Below are 23,659 nucleotides of genomic sequence, written 5' to 3' on the forward strand. Positions count from 1 at the left end.
CAGCTTCTTCAGAATTCTGAGGATTCAGAACAAAGCATAATAATATTTCAAAATAATTTAGTTTCATAGTTGACATGGAGATTTTTAAATCAGCCATTTTAAACAGACTACAATGTTCCTAAAATAAGTCAAACAAATGGCCATCTTTTGCTCATTTTTATCTACATAAATATAGTGCTTTCAGATCCACAGAAATGATGTCCCATAGAAATTTCACCCCTTCTCCCCATGGCATGCTTTTTAGAAGGAAGTCAATTGATGTTCTTAAAATTTTCAAGCCACTGTTTCTATTTCTGTAATGATAAAACTTTGTTTATTCAGTCCATCACTATGATTGCTGCCATTTTTTTTTCAGCCTGACAAAAGTCCTGCAGGCCACAGAAATTCAGGCCTGGATCTGGAAAGAAGTAGCATTAGTAATGACTAAATAGGTGAGATTTCAAGATATAATGATAGATCCTGATATAGCAACTGTAAATCATGGTATACACAGAACATGGATTGGTTTTGTTACTGAACCAAACTTGGGTCTGCCCACCCATGAGCAGTAAAGCTAATCTACTGACACCGGGTTGTAGTGAAGGGAAGTGCAGTGTTTACTGCAGGGTAACAAGCAAGGAGTCCTGGTTACCTAGTGCTCAAAAAGCCCAAACTCCCTGATGGACTTCAGCAAAGCATTTTTAAAGACAAGGTGAGGGAGTGGAGTCCCAGGGTATGTGATCAGCTCGTGCACAATTCTCTGATTGGCTGATGGTGATGTAACAGGGCAGTGTCACAGGGGTTAACATTATCAACCCTTAGGTGCTGGTAGGTCTGGGGGCTACATGCTCATGGTCATCAAGTAGGTAACTTCTTCCATTTGGCGGTGGTTTTAGCATTTGTAAAACAACTCAGGAAATGTGCATCAATACTGTTATCTGGGTACTTCAGAGGGGAGATAAAGCAGAAGATATGGGGGAGGAGTCTCTTGGGAAGGCCCCGTAAGGTTCTGTTCAGTAACCGTTTTAGATATAGAATGAGTTTCTTCAAATGTAAATATGGCAATAAGTCTTGCTTCTGGTACTCACTCTTGCATTACTCTAGGACCGAACTTAGACAGAGCAATTGAATCTCTATGCTTATCTCCATAAAAGTATTCTTTTTTTCCAGTGGGGTTCATGAAAGTAATCAGAAGGTAAAAGGTATAAGAATATACAGTGCATTACTACTTATGATATTAAACAGCAGCAAAAATCTAAATGATGATAATCTGTCATACATACGTATATATATTTATGACATGGACTATTATATAATAGGTAAAATGAATAAACATGCTAGATGTATGAGCATGGATATATCCTAAAAACTGTTGAGCAAAAAAAAAAATGATTCATTACAAGATAACAGCAATAATATGAAGTTAAACGTGCAAACCTGTACCATATTTTTTATGGATACACACATACAGAAGAAACATATGTATGAGAACGTAAAATGCCAAATTCAGGATACTGATTTTCTCAGAGAAGGGAAGGTGAGGAGGGGTGGGAACCAAAAAGGGTACAAAGGGGGTTTCCATTATGTCTACAAATATTTGTTTCTCACAACATTTCTGAGACTGGGTGATGGGTTCTAAAGTGCTTGTATTTTATGACCTGTTCTCTTTCTCCGTTTGGAACTTTCATAATTCTTTGTAAAGAAAGCACTGAGCCAAGATTCCAGGAAAATGATTACTAATGCCAACTCCGTCCCTGCTTTGACATGTGGTCATAGCAAGCTGTTTAACCCTCTGTCCCTATTTTCTCAACAGCAAAGTGAGGACAATAACCCTATCGTGCTGCAGTGGAAAACCATGAATAAAAGTCCTGGCAGAGGGCTTCCCTGGTGGTGCAGTGGTTGAGAGTCTGCCTGCCGATGCAGGGGACACGGGTTCGTGCCCTGGTCCGGGAAGATCCCACATGCCGCGGAGCGGCTGGGCCCGTGAGCCATGGCCGCTGAGCCTGTGCATTCGGAGGCTGTGCTCCGCAACGGGAGAGGCTACAACAGTGAGAGGCCCGCGTACCGCAAAAAAAAAAAAAAAAAGTCTTGGCAGAAGAGTCTACATTATTCAGTCCTGTGTCACCTCTGAAAAACAGAGGAAGACATTCACAGTTCTTAAGAAGAGTTCATAGCCTCAGATAGAAAGCCTACTTTCTCAGGCAAAAGTCCGAATTTATCCAAAGTAAGAAATATTCTCTCATACAGACACAGGTGCACACACATGATCCCAAACATTCAGAATGCCAGTGACTGTTCTCCCACCACTCCTTGCTGGGAGAGAACAGCCAAGTTCAGAGTCACTTTGTAGTAGCTATTTTTTCCTCGTTTTGTCAAATGGGATTTCTTTAACAACGGCAGCTCTAAATATGACATTGGCTTGACTCGAAGGCAGGGTGCTGACCAGTGAACAGGAATGGGACCGTGAACTCTCGGCTCATTGAACTATGATGCTAATGAGGCCAAGGCAATAGCTCCGTCACTTCATGGTCAAATGATTTTATGTTGTCAGAGAACGTTCCAAGATGAAATAGAAATTACAGCGGCCTTCCCCTCACCTACTCCACCTATTTCCCAGTGGGGAGCAGGCACAACATTTACAGGGATCAATCACACCCCCATGATGAAGTCAAGTGGCATAATTCCACCCCCTTTGAAATCAGGACTAGTTCAGGGATGAGCATCTAAATCTAAGCCAATCAGAACTTGACTTTGACCTCAGAAATTGTTTCAGGGCTATGTAAGTGACCTATGCTGTTCCAGCTGAGTGAGGCTCAGGGCTCTGTAAAGTAGAAGGGGAGGAAAGCTCTCTTTATCTCTTTGCTTGAGCATACAGTTGAACATGGGAATAAATGCTCACGCCAGCAAGACTTTCTTCAGGAAGGAACTAGATGCAGGATAAAGTCAACACTAAGAGTCATGAAATAAGGCAGAGAAGTGTCTTTTCAGTACTGCTAAGCCACTAAACCAACCCTCTCTTAACTGGTTGCCTGGCTTACTGCTGAAATTTTCAATTTTGTTAACTGATGCCAGTTTGAGTCAGGGTTTCTGTCACTTGCGACCAAAAGCATTCTAAGGTAAACACCTGGTTATATAGGCATTTTTAACACTGATCAGCCATATTGCAAATGTGTACTGTTGCTTTAGAGGTGAGGAATCACAAATAAGGAAGAGTACTTATGGAAAGCATCCCATTAATCACTTCCTTTTTAATGATTTTTTTACATCTTTATTGGATTATAATTGTTTTACAGTGTTGTGTTAGCTTCTGCTGTACACCGAGTGAATCAACTATATGTATACATATGTCCCCTCCCTCTAGAGCCTCCCTCTCACCCTCCCCATCCCACGCCTCTAGGTCGTCACAAAGCACCGAGCTGATCTCCCTGTGCTATACAGTGGCTTCCCACTAGCTATCGATTTTCCACATGGTAGTGTAGATATGTCAATGCTACTCTCAATTCGTCCCAGCCTCCCCTTCCCCTGCACCGTGTCTACAAGTCCATTCTACAGTGATGGTTTTAAAACATAGCCCCACGTTCTTTGACACTCCTTCTATAAAGAAGGTGGAGTCTTTGTACCTTCATCTGGAAGCTAGGTGGGCTTGTGACCATGTTGATTAATGGCAGATGTGATGCTACGTGACTTTGGATGCCAGGTCATAAATGACTATGAAGCTTCTGCCTTATTCTCTTGGAACTTTGCTGTCTGTATTCCCTCTTTTGGGATATTCCCTATAAGAACCCATGTACTAGGCTCAGAGAAGCCCAAGTCACATGGAGGGTCCTATTTAGGTACTCCAGTCAACAGTTTTAGCTGAGCCCAGCCTTTGAGTCATCCTAGCCCAGTGGTCAGAATGTGAGTGCAGAAGCCGGCCGATGACTCCAGTTCCCAGTCACTTAAGGGATACCAGCCATTCTTCTTTCCAACTGAGGTCCCAGATATCTGGGAGTGGAGACGAACTTCCCCACCTTTCCTGTCTGAATAACTAACCCACAGAATCTGTGAGCATAAATAAAATGATTCTAATTTTATATCAGTAAACATGGGATAATTTGTTACCTAGCAATAAATTACCAGAACTACAGTAAAAAAAAAAAAAAAAAAAAGTGAAGGGCCTGTTCTTCTAAGTATGATAAAATGAACATATGAAGAACAAAGTTTTCACAGTCCACTCTGGTTAGTACTACATTCTGTAATATCAAATCTTTTCTATAATTAATTCTGAAACAATTATAGTTAAATGCACTAACAAACAAACAAATGCAATTAGGTGAAAGCCATTGAGATGTCTTAAAATTGGAAATTATGCTCTTTTAGAGGCTGTAAAATCTTGAAAATTATTTTTTAAAAAAGCCCCACTGACACCGGCTTTACTTAAATCTGATTTACAATTTACAATTTATGAAAAAGGCAGTATCAGAAATCAAATTAAAAATTCCCAACCTGATCAGAGCTGAAAAATATTTTTGGCCTGTACATTTTCACTGTTTCCTCTTAAGTAAATTTCAAGGTTGCATCACCCATAGCAAAGGAAAAGATGAGCTTCAAAACTAATTGTTAAAATATATTAAAAGTAATGTGTTAACAATTTGTTTAGAATTTCCTCACTCATTATTGCACATTGAAGGCCATGGGACTTGGTGTGTAGGGAGAAGAGTAGAATTATAACTCATTAATATTTTTTTCCTATTTTCATTTTTTCAAAGAAATCATTCATTATTTAATTTCAGAATCTCCAAACAATTTAGAGTATGTCAAAGGTTGGGAGATGGATTGTAGGCAGATGACTCTCAAAAATTTAACTTCTGCTCTCAAGGTATTGAGATATTTTTATTAACAGAAAATAGAAAATTTGAGTATGAAAGAGGCTTCATACAAATCCCCAGGTCAGTCTTACTGTTAGCCTGGTTGCACTGCTTGGATTATCTTTTGCCTGCTTTTAAGTGGCCTGGGTCGTTAGCACTGAGGGGAGTTGGATGGTCCCCTTTTTTCCTTCCAGCTCAATTTCTAAGTCCTTGCATTTTAGAGCAACAGTAAGAAAATACATGTTGAGAGCACACACTACACACAAAAGTCTGAGGACCAAAGAATAGATTTCTCAAAGTTTAGGACTGAGAGGGAAGCAGCTTTTGGGGTAATTCCAGCACCTCACCTCCCTGCCCATGTAAGAGCCAGGCAGCCCGTGAAATATACCAAGGTCAAATGGCAGGCCAGAGAGGTAGACACATAATAAGGCCTTCTCCAAAGAAGAAGCGTTCACCTCTTCCATGGCCCTCCTTTCTTTGATAATGCAGAAGGAACTGACTCCAAAACTGCCAGAATAATGGCCAAAGAAAAGGGGAGACAGTTGAGAAGAATGGGCTTTTCTCCAATGGTCTCTGGATTAGCTCTTTAGGCTCTTGGAGGCAAGTTAAGAATGAGATCTTGAAACAGACTCACAGACTTACAGAAAGAACTTATGGCTACTGGGGACTTCCCTGGCAGTCCAGTGGTTAAGACTTTGCCTTCCAGTGCAGGGGGTGCGGGTTCAATCCCTGGTTGGGGAGCTAAGACCCCACATGCCTCGCGGCCAAAAAACCGAAACATAAAACAGAAGCAATATTGTAACAAATTCCATAAAAGACTGAAAAACAATGGTCCACATCAAAAAAAGATCTTAAAAAAAAAAAAGAACTTATGATTACCAGCTGGGAAGGCTTGGGGGGTTGGGACAGATTGGGAGTTTGGGACTGATATGTACATACTGCTGTATTTAAAACAGATAACCAACATGTTGCTCAATATTCTGTAATAACCTAAATGGGAAAAGAATTTGAAAAAGAATAGATGCATGTATATGTATAACTGAATCACTTTGCCGTACACAACTTTGTTAATCAACTATGCTCCAATACAAAATAAAAATTAAAAAAAGAATGAGATCTTTAATGCTTCATACTATATAGAATAAAATAAATAACTCCTGAGGTATTTAAAAAGTTATAAATGAGGTAAAATAGAGGAAGATGATCATGGAACTAAAGCTGCTTTAGAAGACTCCAAAATGAAGAGAAAAGGGGTATTAAGATTATATGGCCTACCTTTTTCTCCATTCATATAGCTCCTTTTATTGGCTTTAAGTGACCTCCAGTTTGATCATCTAGGATTCTCAGACATTTATAACTTGTTGATAGCAACAAAATGTATTAATCTATGCGTGTTGCCGTATTTCCCTTTTCTGATGTGTCTATAAAGATAATTTTATCTTTGAGTCTTCAATTTTTCCCCCTTACCTGACTTCAGAGAAGAGTTGTGCTTTATCTGGAGTTTTGTTCTGCAGAAGTGGAAGCATGAAGAAAGAAAGGTGGACGGGGAGGTGGACTGGAATGAAACGGAAGGCCTTGCACTCGTGGTTTTGGGAAAGGCGGAATGGTAAGTAAATAGTGACTGTCTGGGAGAGTGATGTGCTCAATCGATGAGTGACTTAAACATTTGGAAAAAAGAATTTAAAAAGTAAAATAATGAGTTGTCAGTTGTCTCCTGTTTGATGTTTAATTGAAAGTTGGAACTAATTTTTAGTTATTTTTAATTGTTGGGCTGTTTACTGGATAAGGTACTATGCTGAAACTGAATTCATAGGAGACTGGTATTAATTCAGGTCAAATTTAGATATTTATTTCCAAAAGGGAAGATGAGTCCTAAGATTTCTAATATCCACCTCATTCCTCACTGTGTGGCCAGTTCCAAAGAGTGATGACTTTGTTAGGCAGGAGGTAGATGGGCTCCAGGCTGGGAATTTACAACTAGCTTCCTGTTTATACTTCCTGAGGAAGGAAGCAGGTGGGCTCTAGGCTAGATATTTACAACCTGCCTCCTGCTTGCACTTTGAGATAGAAATTACAACAGGAACAGTGTAAATAGCTGGACTCTGTTTCCTGTGGACACTTTAAGATAACAGTTATGGCAGGGACAGACAGGGGCTAAACCCTGTTTGAGTAAAAGATGAAGAGGTCACGTGTTTCCCATCCTTGGGGCAAAGGGAGACACTGCACCTTGGAGGGTTCTTGGGGGTCAGAAAGGAGGGGGAACCACCCCAAAATAGGTGATGCCAAGGCCCCCCACAGGCCTGTGGGCTGGAATCCATCTGTGAAAAAAGTTGTGCACACGTGTTGGAGAGGTCCTAGGGCAGGTCAGGTGTGGAAAAAGAAACCAGATAATTGGCCAAAGGTAAGCAAAGACCCAGAAGAACTGCCCTATAGAAATGATTTAACCACCTCTTTACTGCATTCCTCCTCATTAGGGGGGATGCCCACAGCTTTTCTCTCCTGGTGTGTATCTCTGCCTCGCTTCTGTCTTAACTAACCAAACTGTTTCTCTGTGTGCTCTCCCACTTGTACCATGTCTCTAATAATAAACTTTGTACCTGTTTCTACAGTTTTTGCCTCCTTGAGAAATGCATTTCTAAATGGGGGTAAGAGCCAGGGGAACCTTGTTTCTAGCCTCTAGCCCCTGGTGGACTAGTGGCTAGGATTCCTGGTTTCCATCCAGGCTACCCAGGTCCAATTCCTGGGCAGGGAACTAAGATCTCGCTTCACGCCACTGCTCTCTGCTGCCTATCCAATTTCAATTTCAGGAGCTCATCTCTATGTGGGTGTTCCAAAAAGAAAAATGTGCTTTTTTTGAAAGATTATCAGAGAAGCAGGACTATATTAAAAAAATCATTAAGATTAATATAGGTAGGTATTTGAAGGGTTACAGACAAGACTGAGAAAGAAAGAGGCTGTTGAATGGAGAAGAGAGGCAGGTTAGTTCAAACAACAGAAAGAGCTTTATAGGACTTCCCTGGTGGTCCAGTGGTTAAGACTTCACTTTCCAATGCAGGGGGTGCAGGTTTGATCCCTGGTTGGGGAGCTAAGATCCCACATGCCTCGCGGGCAAAAAAACCAAAACATAAAGCAGTAGCAATATTGTAACAAATTCAATAAAGACTTAAAAAAATAAAAGAAAGAGTTTTACAATCAAATTTAACTGGATCGATGTGTGTATACAGGAGAAGCAGAACTCTCTTGAGAGGCTCAAAGCACATACAACCATTATCTTATCCATCTCGCTAATGTTCGTAAGTGTGGTGTGACAACTTATCAGGAAACTGACGCTGGAAATATTAACTTCCTTTCTCTAGTGAGATAATGGTAGGAAGTACAGGTACATATGTATTAATTATTCTCATTTAGCTGATAATGACATGGAGGCACTCAGAGCATGAAATGATTCACCTAAGTGAACTTTCAATTGAATTCATATCTTTTGTTTTCAAGCTATTCTGTGTATACTAACTAGACGGGTTTACTGGAAGTCCGGCCAATCCTCAGTGAGTGATGAAGTCCAAAGAAAGGAGAGCCCCAGTGAGAAGGAAAGAACACAGAAAAATGGAAGGATGATGAAAAGGCTGGAAATCTGAGTTTTTACCCACATAAACTTGAGAATAGGGTTGATACATCTAATTTGTGAGGGCAATGAAGTAACACAGAAGATGTGGAGATAAATGCTGAGTTGAACAGGGAGGTGGCCATTTGTATGTGTGTATGAGAGTATACGTGTCTACCTTTGTTACTTGTAGTGTTGTTTGTTTTTGTTGCTGTGATTCAGAGTACAAGTTAATGGACACTAAAAGTCTATGTCTGTGGTTTAACGTGCACATAGAAAATTAAAATTCAGTATTGTTCAGTATCACTTTTCTTTTCAAAAAGACACAGGAGTGCTTCAAAAGACATATCAAATTTAAAAATCATCTTAGGGCTTCCCTGGTGGCGCAGTGGTTGAGAGTCTGCCTGCCGATGCAGGGGACACGGGTTCGTGCCCCAGTCTGGGAAGATCCAACATGCCGCAGAGCGGCTGGGCCCGTGAGCCATGGCCACTGAGCCTGCGCGTCCGGAGCCTGTGCTCCACCATGGGAAAGGCCACAACAGTGAGAGGCCCGCGTACCACAAAAAAAAAAAAAAAAAAATCATCTTAATCTTCATCAACATTAAAAATTTCAACAGTTAAGTACATCGGAGTTTCTCTGCAATGAGTTGAAAATAAATTTTAAATTTAGAAGATCAGAGTCCTTAGACAGCAATGGAAGAGTTGCGGCATAAAAGTGAAAAGAACACTTAACTGGGAGTCAGAAAATATAGATATATCCCTGTTCTCCCACTAGCTGCATGTGTGAATTTAACAAAATCTATCCTGGATCCCAAACCCCTCATAACAAATTATAGGGTTAAACTAGATCAGTGTTTCTTAAACTATGACCCGAGGAACACTTATTTAACAAGATGCTAATGAATATTTTATGGGGTTTTTTTGGTGGTCCTATAATGTAATAAAAATGCTATTTTAAACAAAATTAAAGTATAGGCAGTGTAGATTAGGGTTGGGAAACTATGGCTTGCAAACTAAACCCAGTCAATTCTGTTTTTATAAATACGGTTTCATTAGAATTCAGCCAAGTTCATTAATTTACATATTGTTAATGGCTTATTTTGCACTTCAGTAGCAGAGTCCAGAAGTTGTGACAGATCACATGGCCTGCAAAATCTGAATTATTTACTTTCTGATCCTTTACATAAAACGATTGCTGGCTATGCTATAGATCTTCTCAAAACTTTCAGTGTGACAACGTGAATTCCAAAATCATTTGACTATAGAATGCTTTTATTGCCCAACAATTATTAGCAGAAAGAGTGTTCTTTGGAATACTTTAGATTAGATTATTTCCAAGATCCAATTGTTCTCTGATTCTTCAAAACATCCAACTAAACAAATGACCCAATCTATCCCATTCATTCAACAAATATTTATGGAGTATAAGCTATGTGCCAGACAATGCTTTTGTTTATTGGTAAATAAAGTCAACAAATAGACAGGAGACTTGTCCTCATGAAGCTTATGTTCTGATCAGGAGTTATAACCAAGCAAGGTGCGTGATAGATGTTGTGGAGAAAAATAAAGCGAGAAGGGGACCAGGGCACCGGAGATTGCAATTTTAAAGAGGGTGGTCAAGAAAGGCCTTACTGAGAAAGTGACATTTGGAGAACGACTTAAAGGAGGTAAGCGATCCTTATGGGGGGAAGTATTTAAGGCAGAGGAAACAGCCAATGGAAAAGTCCTAAGAAACAGCAAGAGGTCACTGTGGGACAGAGTGAAGCAAGGGAGGAAGGGAGGGACAAGGAGAGGGAGAGACAGAGAGAGAGAGAAGAGAGTGGAGTCAAAATATCCAATTTCTTTTGCCAGATTATGGGGACGCTTAGAAGCCATTGTAACAATTTAGATTATTATTCTGCAATAAAAAACAGGGGGTTATTGGAAGATTTTGAAAAGTGACATGATTCGATTTTCATTTTTAAAGGTCACTTTGGCTGTTGTGATCAAAAAAGACTACTGAATGAGGTTGAGAGAGAAAACAAAGAGATGGGGAGGTTTTGTCATAATCTGGAAGCAAGAATAACAAGGATTTGCACAGAGTGGTAGCAATACAGGTGGACAGAGCTGATCATACATTTCGGAAAAACAGCCAATGAAATCTTCTGATGGGGTGTGAAAAGAAGAGAAGAGTCAAGGGTGACTCCCATTTTTTTCCTGAAACAACAAAAAGTTAGAAATGATAAAAACTGAAATGGGGAAGATAGTGGGAAGAATAAATTTTTAGGGGCACATCAGGAACAGAGTTTGAGGTGTTGAGCAGGATATATAAATTGAGGGAAGAGAGATGGGCTGGTGATGCAGGTATGGAGGTGGATAATTAAAGGATGGTATTTAAAGCAATGAGGCCGTTCAACAAGGGAGCGGAGTAGACATCCATGGACTAAATCCTGGTACCCTCAGCATTTAGAGGTCAGAAAGATAATGTGGAATCAGTAATGAAGGTTGAAACGCAGCAGCCAGGGGGGCAGGAGTAATCACAGAAGAGTAGGGTGATGGCCTGGAAGACCAGTGATGAAAGAGGGAAAAAATAACCATCTCAAACCTATTACTAGATCAAGTAGGATGAGGACAGAGAACTGAGCATTGGCTTTGACAGGTAGAAAACCTGACAAAACCAGTTTCAGTGAAGTTATGTGGACCAAAGGCTGACTAGAGCAGCTGACTAGAAAAATGGGGGGAGAAAAATTGAAGACAGCAACCTTCAAATTCCACTTTTGTCTGCTTTTTGGGGAACAATTCCAACTTTCAGGAAGTCCTGCATGATAACATATTTTTCCTGTGTACTGACAATCCCCTTTACTCATCTTTTTATATGTCTATGCAAAGCCAAACATATGGGTAACATGTGAAAAATTCCTCAGCCATCTGAATGTTTCCAAATACACATAGTTTGAAACAAACTAAGCAAAATATTTGGATGACTAACAGGATTTTTCATTTGTCTATCTGGATGTCTACATAGTATCAAAGTTGAGATGTCCGTAAAACAGAAATTATTACTAAATAAATTATGTCATAGTAATTTATAGTTCTATTGGAAGGATTGGCATGTGTTAAGAAAATTTTTATATCTTCTGTCATTTTATATCCTTAAGATTGTTAAAAATACCAAAATAATCTATAGTATTCAGATTATTCTTTGTGCTTAGGAAACTTATAGACACGTGGATTTAGCTTGACATAATAAATCAAGGTAATCTCACATTGAACAGAATCATGATTACAGCTAGTTGCTTTATATACACATTTCGCTCAGGTCAATAAATGTTTGTTAAACAACAAATAAATAAAAGATAGTACAGTTTTACTATTCTGAAAATTTTTCGCTTCCTTTTACATTCATGTCTAGAGTACTAATGAAATGCAAAACACAGATTTACAATTTGATAGCTAAATCTACATCGTACAAATCTAAGCTAGTGGTTCTCAAATCTTATCATGCAGCGAACTCCCTGGGAAGGGGCTTGTCAAAACACAGACTGCTGACCCCACAGCCAGATACGGATTTCTCTGAAATGACTCGTATGGATAAAAAATGAGGAGAGGTGCTGAGTGGCAAAGGGGTGAATTGTGCTGGTCAACGCTGATTTGCTCTCATATCTACCTGAACCCTTCCCCATTCTGCTCTTGATCGCAGGTAGCCTCATTTCCCAGGCTACTTGCTGCCCTCTGATTTACAATTAAGTTTGGGCAATGAGGATTAAGAGGGAGATTAAATGCAAGGAAGAAGCCAGAAGCTAGTATATTTCTCTCTCAATCTCTCTGTTTCTTCCGCTGTCTCTGGAATTGGTTGTAGGGCAGCTTCTCTGTCCATGGTCCCAGCTTCTGCTGGACAGTCCCCACCAAGAACCTAGATGGGGGTGGGGGAAGGACAGCTTTTATGCTCTGGTGCCACTACATCCAACTCAGGTCTCTTCCGAACCTGGGTTAGCTACTGCTAGTTTCATGCTATTTATTGCTAAGCGCTGGGTGGCTACATCGCCCTGGTTAATTTCTCCCAAATTTCTTCATGTTTACCGCCAATACTCTGCAGGAAATTCCTAGAATGCTCGTTTGCATGACTGGGTTCTGACTACTATGGCTGCTAAGAATTTGGCATTATTTTTCAATTTACCACAGGACAGTCTAGGCTAGCATATCCTTTCTAATTCAGACACCCTGTCTTTACCCGATCCTATTGCAGGTTAATCATAGCCTGACCTCACCCCCAAAGTTTATAGACAGTAGAAAGGCAGCAGAGATAAAAGAGATATCGGGAAAAGGGAGACAAGTGATGGGGGAAGGGTCTAACAGTGCCCACAGCTGAACCTCAGTTGACAGAATAAAACCGTAGCCTCTGATGTCACTGTTCTGTGAATGTTGAGAGGCTGGCCTCAGGTTAAGAAAGGGTCTCTCTATATGAATGTGAACCTTTCAGAGGAAATCTAGTATTATCACGTGTGGGTAGAAAGGTAATAATTTAGAAATTTACTTTGAAACCTGGGCAACAGTTAACCTGTATCAGAAAGTCCCTATGCTAATCAGAAACACTCAGATCGTCGACTTTTAGTAAGTTGTGCCTGTGCGCGTGTGTGTCTGTTTGTGTGTGTGTGTGCAATCATATGTCTGCGCGTGTGTTTATGTCTTTTGAGATATTTGCCTTACCTCATTTCCTTACTTTATAAACTCATTTCCAGAGCCTACTAAGGACTGGGGAGCCAGGCTCAGTTTAGGTGGTAGTGTAAGGACAGAGGGCTCTGAAAAGCAGGGACAAGAAACACCCACCATAGCTTATTCTATGAAGTGAAAGCAACATGTTCAAACTCATGATGGCAGCGAGCCATGCTGTGAGTGTCAACACACGTGGGCTCCAACTGTAGGTAAATAAGCAGTAAGTGATTGAATATTCAGAGGCAGTGTTCACCGTTTACGGAGCATTGCCCATCTATGCGGCACATGGAGCTGATGCTGTCAGTATTGGTTTCATCACACACTTTCTGGTCTGCAACAGAGCTCATAAAATAACCACTAACTGAAGAGAATATCCATTTAAGTAGTCTTAATTTTCATTGATAAACAGAGCAAATGTGGTGCAATTCTTTTCTCTGATATATGCTCAATATTCCAAGAACTGCTTTACATGCTGCTCCTCGGTGATTTTATCCATTTGTAACACAAGATACCTGTTAGCATGTGACAGTGACTGCACTCCCACACTCCCTGGCATCGAACAGTGTGGAAAGTCCAACAGTGTGATAGGTTAAAGACGTTTGCCAAGACCTAGGGCTGATTTCTTCCAGAGCACAATATGTGTTATAAACGTTGTAACTAGTTCTTTCTCAGCAATACTCTGATGTGTATCAATTTGTCAATTCATTTCACATGAAGTACAATTATGAATGATACCTTGGTAGTTCCAGTCTTTTCATTCCTTCTAGAAACAAAATCCAATTAACTTCATTCAGGGAAGTATTACCACATACTTGTTCTAGAAAGATTATCTTGATTTACTAGAGAGCTGTCTTAAGTTTGAAAAAGTGGTTAAATTTTCAACGGCAATATTTTAAAAAGACAAAGTGTTACATATAAGGAATGAGTTGATCCATTCTCTGATCTAACAAAAGCCCGTTTTAGATATTCAACATTGTATTCATAGTCAAGCTTTTCTTTATCACCTATTTCTGGGAAATCCTCTCATTTGAAGGTTTTCCTTATCCCAGTGGAGTCCTGTTAACTTTTTTTATATTTCACATTATTTTGAGTTTTAATATTTAATTTTCTTTCTAATTTTATCTTTAACTGCACCAGCTTTGCTCCTTTGGTCTGTTTTTAAATGAGAGATCAGATAAATCAAAATACTAAAAATAAAAAATGTTAACTGAAAATATAAATTCAAAGGGCACAAAAATAAATTGTACCCTGTTAACTAAATCTTAGCTCAGCAAAAGTGTGCATCAGGGTGTATGGCATGCATGCAAAGCTTTTATGAATTACAGTTAAATAATCACATTAAAAGAATTTGATAAGATATCAAGGAAAACCATGATTGATCGGATTTTGAAAGTTAGTACGGTGGATGTGAACAAAATCTTTCTTCAAGGCTTTTTCCTCTGAAGCCATCAAAGGACCATGGGGAGACCTGACGACATTGGTGGACCAGAAGGGGTATGAAGACCAAGCCAGAACTACTCTTTGGACTCTTTTCAAACTTTTTATGCTCAGAACATCAATCTTAAAGAATTAACTGTGACCTTTGGTTGGAATTCTTCAGGTGTTAAAGGGCTTCAGCCAGGCAGGGCAGATTTCTTTTTCTAAAAGCCAGAATACTACCCTTTCCCTTTCAGCTAAGGTTCTGGCTCTGCATCATATGGGAGGCCTGTCCTCTGCTCTCTCTCGGGGCCTCTCACAGGCTTTCTGGCTAGTTCCAGGGGCCTCATCATTGTACTCCTCTCCAGAACCTCTTGGCAGGGTCAAGCGTACGTGCTTAGCCCCTAGCCACCATCTGGTAATTTCGATCTGTCTTTATAATTTCGCTCTCTCTTTGGAAACTAAACTAAAGAAAAACAAAGGGGAAAAACCTTCGTACATGATACTTGCTTTTAGCCTACTTTTTCACTTCTCTGTTTGTATTCACTTTAACTTTCTTCAGGGGTGGCTTTCACTCTGTTTCTCTACTTGTACAACACGAGTTCTCTCCTTGAATGCCTTTGATGTGGTTCCATCCCATGCTTTTATTAAAACTACTCCATCGAATGTCATCAAATACTCTCAAACACCGAATCTAACAGCTTCTCTTTAATTCTCATGCTTCTTTCTTCATCAACACATTTGTTATTCTTGGTCACCTTCTCGTGGTTGATATTCTTCTCATTTAGCTATAGTGATGTTCGCTGACCCTCAATCTCTAATCATTTCTCCATTTTTTTGCGGGTTCCTTAGTCCTCCTTTCCCTATACTTATGGATAATCTCCCCCTATGATATATTTTTTCTCATTTCCTATGTGGAATACATGGAAAATTATTTCAACGAGTCCTCTAAAATTAATTATCCATAAAATATTAGCTTCTTATCCTATTCTCTTATTTCTAAGAATGGAAAGAATGCATAGAAACTTTTCTTTTTCCCAGTGCAGAAGTGAAATCTGTGGCAATGCATCACCACACAATGAATGTCAAAAATGATCAAGGAGAAACTAACACTTTTTGAACAACAAAAGCAACAGAAACAAAACCAAATTATTCACAGAAAGGATCAATACTATGGCATAGCAACCAGTATTCTGGAAAGAGATTTAGAGTTAAGGTAGATTATTCCTTGATCACACTGAGTCATTAAAGTGTAAGCTATTAGAAGCAGAGGCTGTATCTTATTCATCTTTCATCATCCATAGCGATGGGCACAAAGTTTTACACATAGTACGATCTCTACCAATGTCTGCTAAATTGAATGGGAGACTTCCAGCAACAATGGCCAAAAAAAAAAAAAAAAAAAAATGCAAGATGAAATATGACAACAACATTTTACTTACCCTCATCACAAGCCTAAGATTTTTTCTAAAAAATATTTTGTGTGAGATTGTTATGCTACAGTTGATGAGATATTATATGTAAGAGAGGGATATCAAATATTGTGGAGATAGTTGATAACAGCTCACAAAAGGCTGCCTGATTTTCCTTCCTAGCTCACATGCTAGACAGCCCACCCTTATAGCACTCACATAGGAGCCAATAAACGGTAGCATTCCAATAGAACCGCATGAAAATATCCTTCTCCTTTGTTTTGGAAAAAGGACAAGAGAAGGGCATTATTATCACAAAGAGAAATGAGAGCTTGGAGAGTATAAATTGACACTTGGTCAGTTAAAGGGGAAAGAAAGAAGCATTTTATCCACCCAAGTCAGGAGCCCCGAATTATGTATGAGATGTGATGCTGACTCTAAACTGTAGGGCAGTTTGCACTAGTGATTTACAGCAGTACTTTATTTGATTTTATTTTGCTAACCCAACACTGAAGCGTCTTAATGCTTTAGGTGGGTACAAAAGGGGCCTTGAAAGGTTTCTGAGATCATCAAACCCATCTGGAAGATCAGAGCCAGAAGAGAGAGAAACACTCCACCTGCCCCACGGGAGTTTTGCTGGTTGATCAAAGGGGCCAGTGAATATCACTGGCAGGGCCTGAGGGGAAGTAGCCCCTGATGATTTACTGTGCCTTAAGTCAGGGCAGCGAGAACTACTGTCTGAAAGCTGCACCACTAAGCCAAGAAGATGTGAAGGGAGAAATCCACAACACACAGTACTCAGACAGGCAAACAGACCTCCCAGTCATCAATAGCTCTGTTTGATACCAACTTCAGACATTATATATTTCTTGCTTCAGAAGTTTCAGCAAAGATTTACAGGAAAGGGATCACCCATTCTTGGGTTCTTCCTCTGTAACAGGTACTTCTCAGCTGTAGATCCCATGAATCCTCCACGAAAGGGAGAGAGGGAGAGACAGAGAGAGAGAGGCCATTCCAACCTACCAAGCCTTCCACTAATGACCTTCCTGCAGATACAAGGAAAATGGGGTTGGAGGATAGTAATACTTGAATTTGAATATTTCTTCCAAATGAACTTGAGATTTTCAAATACATTAATCTACAAATCACCAGACTATGTTGAACACACTGAAAGGAAATGAGGTACTGTTGTTTAGCAACTTTTAAGTTTACTGCCCTCCCCATTACTAACTCCTAAGGGATGAGTGCCCAGTAAAGCCGACAGAGGTATTAGATAAAAGGAGTCCACGTGTGTAGACTGCTGAATTGAGACTATCAATTGAATCTACTACACATTTAATAGAATTAGAGAATATTTGGGGAAGAATAAATGTTTTAGACCATAAAAGCTATGTATAAGAAGAATGAACAGAAAGATGATAACTATTTGATTGGGAGTGAATATATAGGCTAAAATGATTTATTCATTATATCCTGGTATTGTAAAAGTAGGGGATATCCCTAAGTTTAAAAAAAATTTGGGGGGAAGAACGGAAAATTTTTTATTTAAAACATGTAGAATTTGACTAGATCATAAATCATAAAAAAAACAGGGTGAGTAAATTAATGGACAGGACATCCAAAATGGATGAATAAGTGAAAGTAATATATTTAGAGGGTTAACTTAGCCTTTTAACACTGCTACAAATTATCCCTTGATTTCACTGTGAAAGAAAAATAGTAGATTATATGGATTATAAGTATGATCCCACATAGTAGTTTTTCCCTCCTTAACAAATAGCCTAACCCTTATTCCTACTCTTAATAAAGCTTTTAGGTACCTCCTTGAATGGAGTGCAACCCAGTGATGCTTTAGGTTACAATATTTCTGCATGAGGAAAAACCCTACATATGTTGGTATAATTTCATAGATACGGTTTGGACTTTTGTTATGGAAAATAACCACAGTCACATCATACCTTCATTCTGTGCCAAATCTATGATAGTGTTGTCTCAAAAATATGTTGACATAACAGGAAACAAAATATCAGGAAGAATTCAGTCTGTTAAGACAGCTCATTTCAACTAATGAAATAAAATTGCTTTGATGCAAAAGTACATCCTGTTTTCAAGCATGAGATATATTTATATATTTCTAAAACAGCTATATTTAATTAGCAATAAGTTATATGAGGTCTCATGTTCTTCCAATTTTTAAAACTTACATTCCCATGAAGAGTTTCAATGACTTGAATGTAGGGATTACTTTGTATTTCATATATCAGAAATACTTCAACAATTACTTATACATATTTCTTTTTAGGTGTATAATTGTTTATGTGTAGTATTGAAATCTTTCATAGACTTTGCCAACAAACTACTTTTTAATATAATGTATGTTTTGAGTAAGGATGACATAGCATTGGTTCTCAAACATTAGTATGGATCAGAAATGACTTGGAAGGCTTACTAAAACAGATTACAGGGCAAGTTCAATAGACTTGCGGAGGGCCCTGAGAATGTGCATTACTAATAGATTTCCAGGTGACACAGATGCTGCTGGTCCAGGGACCTCACTTTGAAAGGACCCATATAAAGAGAAATCAAGTTGTTTATAAAAATTATGGGAATTACTTCCAAATTACAAGTAACTGTAAGAAAATTATCCACCAACAAGTCACTGGGAGAGCCTTTCCCAGAAGCATGGAGTGACACTTTGTCTTCAGGAACAGGTGTTATTTTATTTTATTTTTTCTTGCCATGGCTTGTGGGATCATAGTTCCCTGACCGGGGATCAAAGCTGTGCCCTTGGTAGTGAAAGCTCAGAGTCCTAACCACTGGACCACCAGGGAATTCCCAGGAAAAGAAGGATGGTGGGAAGCCTGGGTGAAGAATAGAAGATGAACACAAGAACCAGATTCAAATTACCTGTACTCTTTGAACCTTATTAGGTGAAGCCAGAGTGAGGCCTTCACACAATGACATTGAATTGCTTGTTTTCTAAAAGGAAGACCAACAGAAAGATTAAAGAAAAAATTCCTGTTTTCTACAGGTTCTTGGTGCTCTGGCTGGCTGTAAGGCCTGTGCCTCTGAGGTGGGAAAGCCGAGTTCAGGACATTGGTCCACCAGAGACCTCCTGACTCCATGTAATATAAAACAGCGAAAGCTCTCCCAGAGATCTCCATCTCAACACTAGGACGCAGCTCCACTCAACGACCAGCAGGCTACAGTGCTGGACACCCTATACCAACAACTAGCAAGACAGGAACAAAACCCCACCCATTAGCAAAGAGGCTGCCTAAAATCATAATAAGGTCACAGACACCCCAAAACACACCACCGGATGTGGTCCTGCCCACCAGAAAGAAAAGAATCAGCATCATCCACCAGAATACAAGCAATAATACCCTCCACCAAGAAGCCTACACAACACACTGAACCAACCTTAGCCACTGGGGGCAGACACCAAAAGCAACTGTAACTACGAACATGCAGCCTGTGAAAAGGAGACCCCAAACACAGAAAGTTAAACAAAATGAGAAGACAGAGAAACACAGCAGATGTAGGAGCAAAGTAAAAACCCACCAGACCAAACAAATGAAGAGGAAATAGGCAGTCTACCTGAAAAAGAATTCAGAATAATGATAGTAAAGATGATCCAAAATCTTCGAAACAGAATGGAGAAAATGCAGGAATCGTTTGACAAGGACCTAGAAGAACTGAACAACAAACAAACAATGATGAACAACAAAATAAATGAAATTAAAAATTCTCTAGAAGGAATCAATAGCAGAATAACTGAGGCAGAAGAACAGATAAGTGACCTGGAAGATAAAATAGTGGAAATAACTACCACAGAGCAGAATAAAGAAAAAACAATGAAAAGAATTGAGGACAGCCTCAGAGCCCTCTGGGACAACATTAAATGCACCAACATTCGAATAATACAGGTCCCAGAAGAAAAAGAGAAAAAGAAAGGGACTGAGAAAATATTTGCAGAGATTATAGTAGAAAACTTCCTTAATATGGGAAAGAAAATAAGTCCAGGAAGTGCAGGGAGTCCCATACAGGATAAATCCAAGGAGAAACATCCCAAGACACACATTAATCAAACAATCAAAAATTAAATACAAAGAAAAAACATTCAAAGCAGCAAGGGAAAAACAACAAGTAACATACAAGGGAATCCCCATAAGGTTAACAGCTGATCCTTCAGCAGAAACTCTACAAGCCAGAAGGGAGTGGCAGGCCATATTTAAAGTGATGAAAGGGAAAACTCTACAAACAAGATTATTCTGCCCAGCAAAGATCTCATTCAGATTCAACGGAGAAATTAAAATCTTTACAGACAAGCAAAAGTTAAGAGAATTCAGCACCACGAAACCAGCTTTACAACAAATGCTAAAGAAACTTCTCTAGGCAGGAAACACAGAGAAGGAAAAGACCTACAATAACAATCCCAAAAGAATTAAGAAAATGTTAATAGGAACATACATATCGATAATTACCCTAAATGTAAATGGATTAAATGCTCCAACCAAAAGACAGAGACTGGCTGAATGGATACAAAAAAGACACAGACTGGCTGAAGGGATACAAAAATAAAACCCGTATATATACTGTCAACTAGAGACCCACTTCAGACCTAGGGACACATACAGACTGAAAGTGATGGGACGGAAAAAGATATTCCATACATATGGAAATCAAAAGAAAGCTGGAGTAGCAATTCTCATATCAGACAAAATCGACCTAAACATAAAGACTATTACAAGAAACAAAGAAGGACACTACATAATGATCAAGGGATCAAACCATGAAGAAGATATAACAATTGTAAATATTTATGCACCCGACATAGGAGTACCTCAATACATAAGGCAAATGCTAACAGCAATAAAAGGGGAAATTGACAGTAACACAATCATAGTAGGGGACTTTAACACCCCACTTTCACCAATGGACAGATAATCCAAAATGAAAATAAAAAAGGAAACACAAGCTTTAAATGACACATTAAACAAGATGGACTTAATTGATATTTATAGGACATTCCATCCAAAAACAACAGAGTACACTTTCTTCTCAAGTGCTCATAGAACATTCTCCAGGATAGATCATATCTTGGGTCACAAATCAAGCCTTGGTAAATTTAAGAAAATTGAAATCATATCAAGTATCTTTTCCAACCACAATGCTATGAGACTAGATATCAATTACAGGAAAATACATGGAGGCTAAACAATACACTACTTAATTACCAAGAGATCACTGAAGAAGTCAAAGAGGAAATAAAAAAATAACTAGAAACAAATGACAATGAAAACACGATGGCCCAAAACCAATGGGATGCAGCAAAAGCAGTTCTAAGAGGGAAGTTTAGAGCAATACAATCCTACCTCAAGAAACAAGAAACATCTCAAATAAACAACCTAAACTTATACCTAAAGCAATTACAGAAAGAAGGACAAAAAACCCCAAAGTTGAGCTGAAGGAAAGAAATCATAAAGATCAGATCAGGAATAAATGAAAAAGAAATGAAGGAAACAATAGCAAAGATCAATAAATTAAAAGCTGGTTCTTTGAGAAGATAAGCAAAATAGATAAACCATTAGCTAGACTCATCAAGAAAGAAAGGGAGAAGACTCAAATCAGCAGAATTAGAAATGAAACTGGGGAAGTAACAACTGACACTGCAGAAATACAAAAGATCACGAGAGACTACTACAAGCAGCTATATGCCAATGAAATGGACAACCTTGAAGAAATGGACACATTCTTAGGAAAACACAACTTTCCGAGACTGAACCAGGAAGAAATAGAAAATATGAACAGACCAATCACAAGCACTCAAATTGAGACTGTGATTTAAAATCTTCCAACAAACAAAAGCCCAGGACCAGATGGCTTCACAGGCAAATTCTATCAAACATATAGAGAAGAGCTAACACCTATCCTTCTCAAACTCTTCCAAAAAATAGCAGGGTGAGGAACACTCCCAAACTCATTCTACGAGGCCACCACCACCCTGATACCAAAACCAGACAAAGATGTCCCAAAAACGAAACCTACAGGCTAATATCACTGATGAACACAGATGCAAAAATCCTGAACAAAATACTAGCAAACAGAATCCAACAGCACATTAAAAGGATCATACACCATGATCAAGTGGGGTTTATCCCAGGAATGCAAGGATTCTTCAACAAATGCAAATCAATCAATGTGATACACCATATTAACAAACTGAAGGAGAAAAACCATATGGTCATCTCAATAGATGCAGAGAAAGCTTTCGACAAAATTCAACACCCATTTATGATAAAAGCTCTCCAGAAGGTAGGCATAGAGGGAACTTACCTCAACATAATAAAGGCCACATGTAACAAACCCACAGCCAACATCGTTCTCAATGGTGAAAAACTGAAAGCATTTCCACTAAGATCAGGAACAAGACAAGGTTGCCCACTCTCACCACTATTATTCAACATAGTTTTGGAAGTTTTAGCCACAGCAATCAAAGAAGAAAAAGAAATAAAAGGAATCCAAATCAGAAAAGAAGAAGTAAAACTGTCACTGTCTGCAGATGACATGATACTATACATAGAGAATCCTAAAGATGCTACCAGAAAACTACTAGAACTAATCAATGAATTTGCTAAAATAGTAGGATATAAAATTATTGCACAGAAATCTCTTTCATTTCTATACACTAATGATGAAAAATCTGAAAGAGAAATTAAGGAAACACTCCCATTTACCATTTACCATATGACCCAGCATTCCCACTACTGGGCATATACACTTAGAGAACCATATTTCAAAAAGAGTCATGTACCCCAATGTTCATTGCAGCTCTATTTACAATAGCCAGGACATGAAAGCAACCTAAGTGTCCATCCACAGATGAATGGATAAAGAAGATATGGCACATATACACAATGGAATATTACTCAGCCATATAAAGAAATGAAATTGAGTTATTTGCAGTGAGGTGGATGGACCTAGAATCTGTTATACAGAGTGAAGTAAGTCAGAAAGAGAAAAACAAATACCGTATGCTAACACATATATATGGAATCTAAAAAAAAACCAAAAACCTGGTCATGAAGAACCTAGGGGAAAGACAGGAATAAAGATACAGACGTAGAGAATGGACTTGAGGACACAGGGAGGGGGAAGGGTAAGCTGGGACGATGTGAGAGAGTGGCATGGACATATATACACTGCTAAATGTAAAGTAGATAGCTAGTGGGAAGCAGCCACAAAGCACAGGGAGATCAGCTCCACGTTTTGTGACCACCTGGAGGGGTGGGATAGTGAGGGTGGGAGGGAGATGCAAGAGGGAGGAGATATGGGGATATATGTATATGTATAGCTGATTCACTTTGTTATAAAGCAGAAACTAACACACCATTGTAAAGCAACTGTACTCCAATAAAGATGTTTTAAAAAATAATGAAAAAAAATGATCCACCAACGTCCACGTTGTAATGAACTTGCCCCATAATTAATAATGCAAAGTAGTTTTGTTTATATTATTAACCTTCTGAGTAATTAACAAACTGATAATTCCTAAGTATGCTGGCTGCCAAAGAATCTCTCTGTACTTAATTTCATTTTGGCTTTAAAAGTATTTTATTTGAAATAAAATATAAAAGCAGCAGTAAAATTTTCTAACTATAAAATCACACGGACGTGTGCTTATGCCACTGTAATATTTTGAAGCAAGG

At 38.9% G+C, this 23,659-nt stretch overlaps 1 protein-coding gene across 7 annotated transcripts in view; it reads right to left on the minus strand.

Annotated features, from left to right (window-relative positions):
• INPP4B (inositol polyphosphate-4-phosphatase type II B) overlaps nucleotides 1–23,659 on the minus strand; it is a 353,066-nt gene that overhangs the window by 45,525 nt on the left and 283,882 nt on the right. The window lies entirely within an intron of this gene.

Source organism: Phocoena phocoena, chromosome 5 (assembly GCF_963924675.1).
Source record: "Phocoena phocoena chromosome 5, mPhoPho1.1, whole genome shotgun sequence".
Lineage (NCBI taxonomy): Eukaryota > Metazoa > Chordata > Mammalia > Artiodactyla > Phocoenidae > Phocoena > Phocoena phocoena.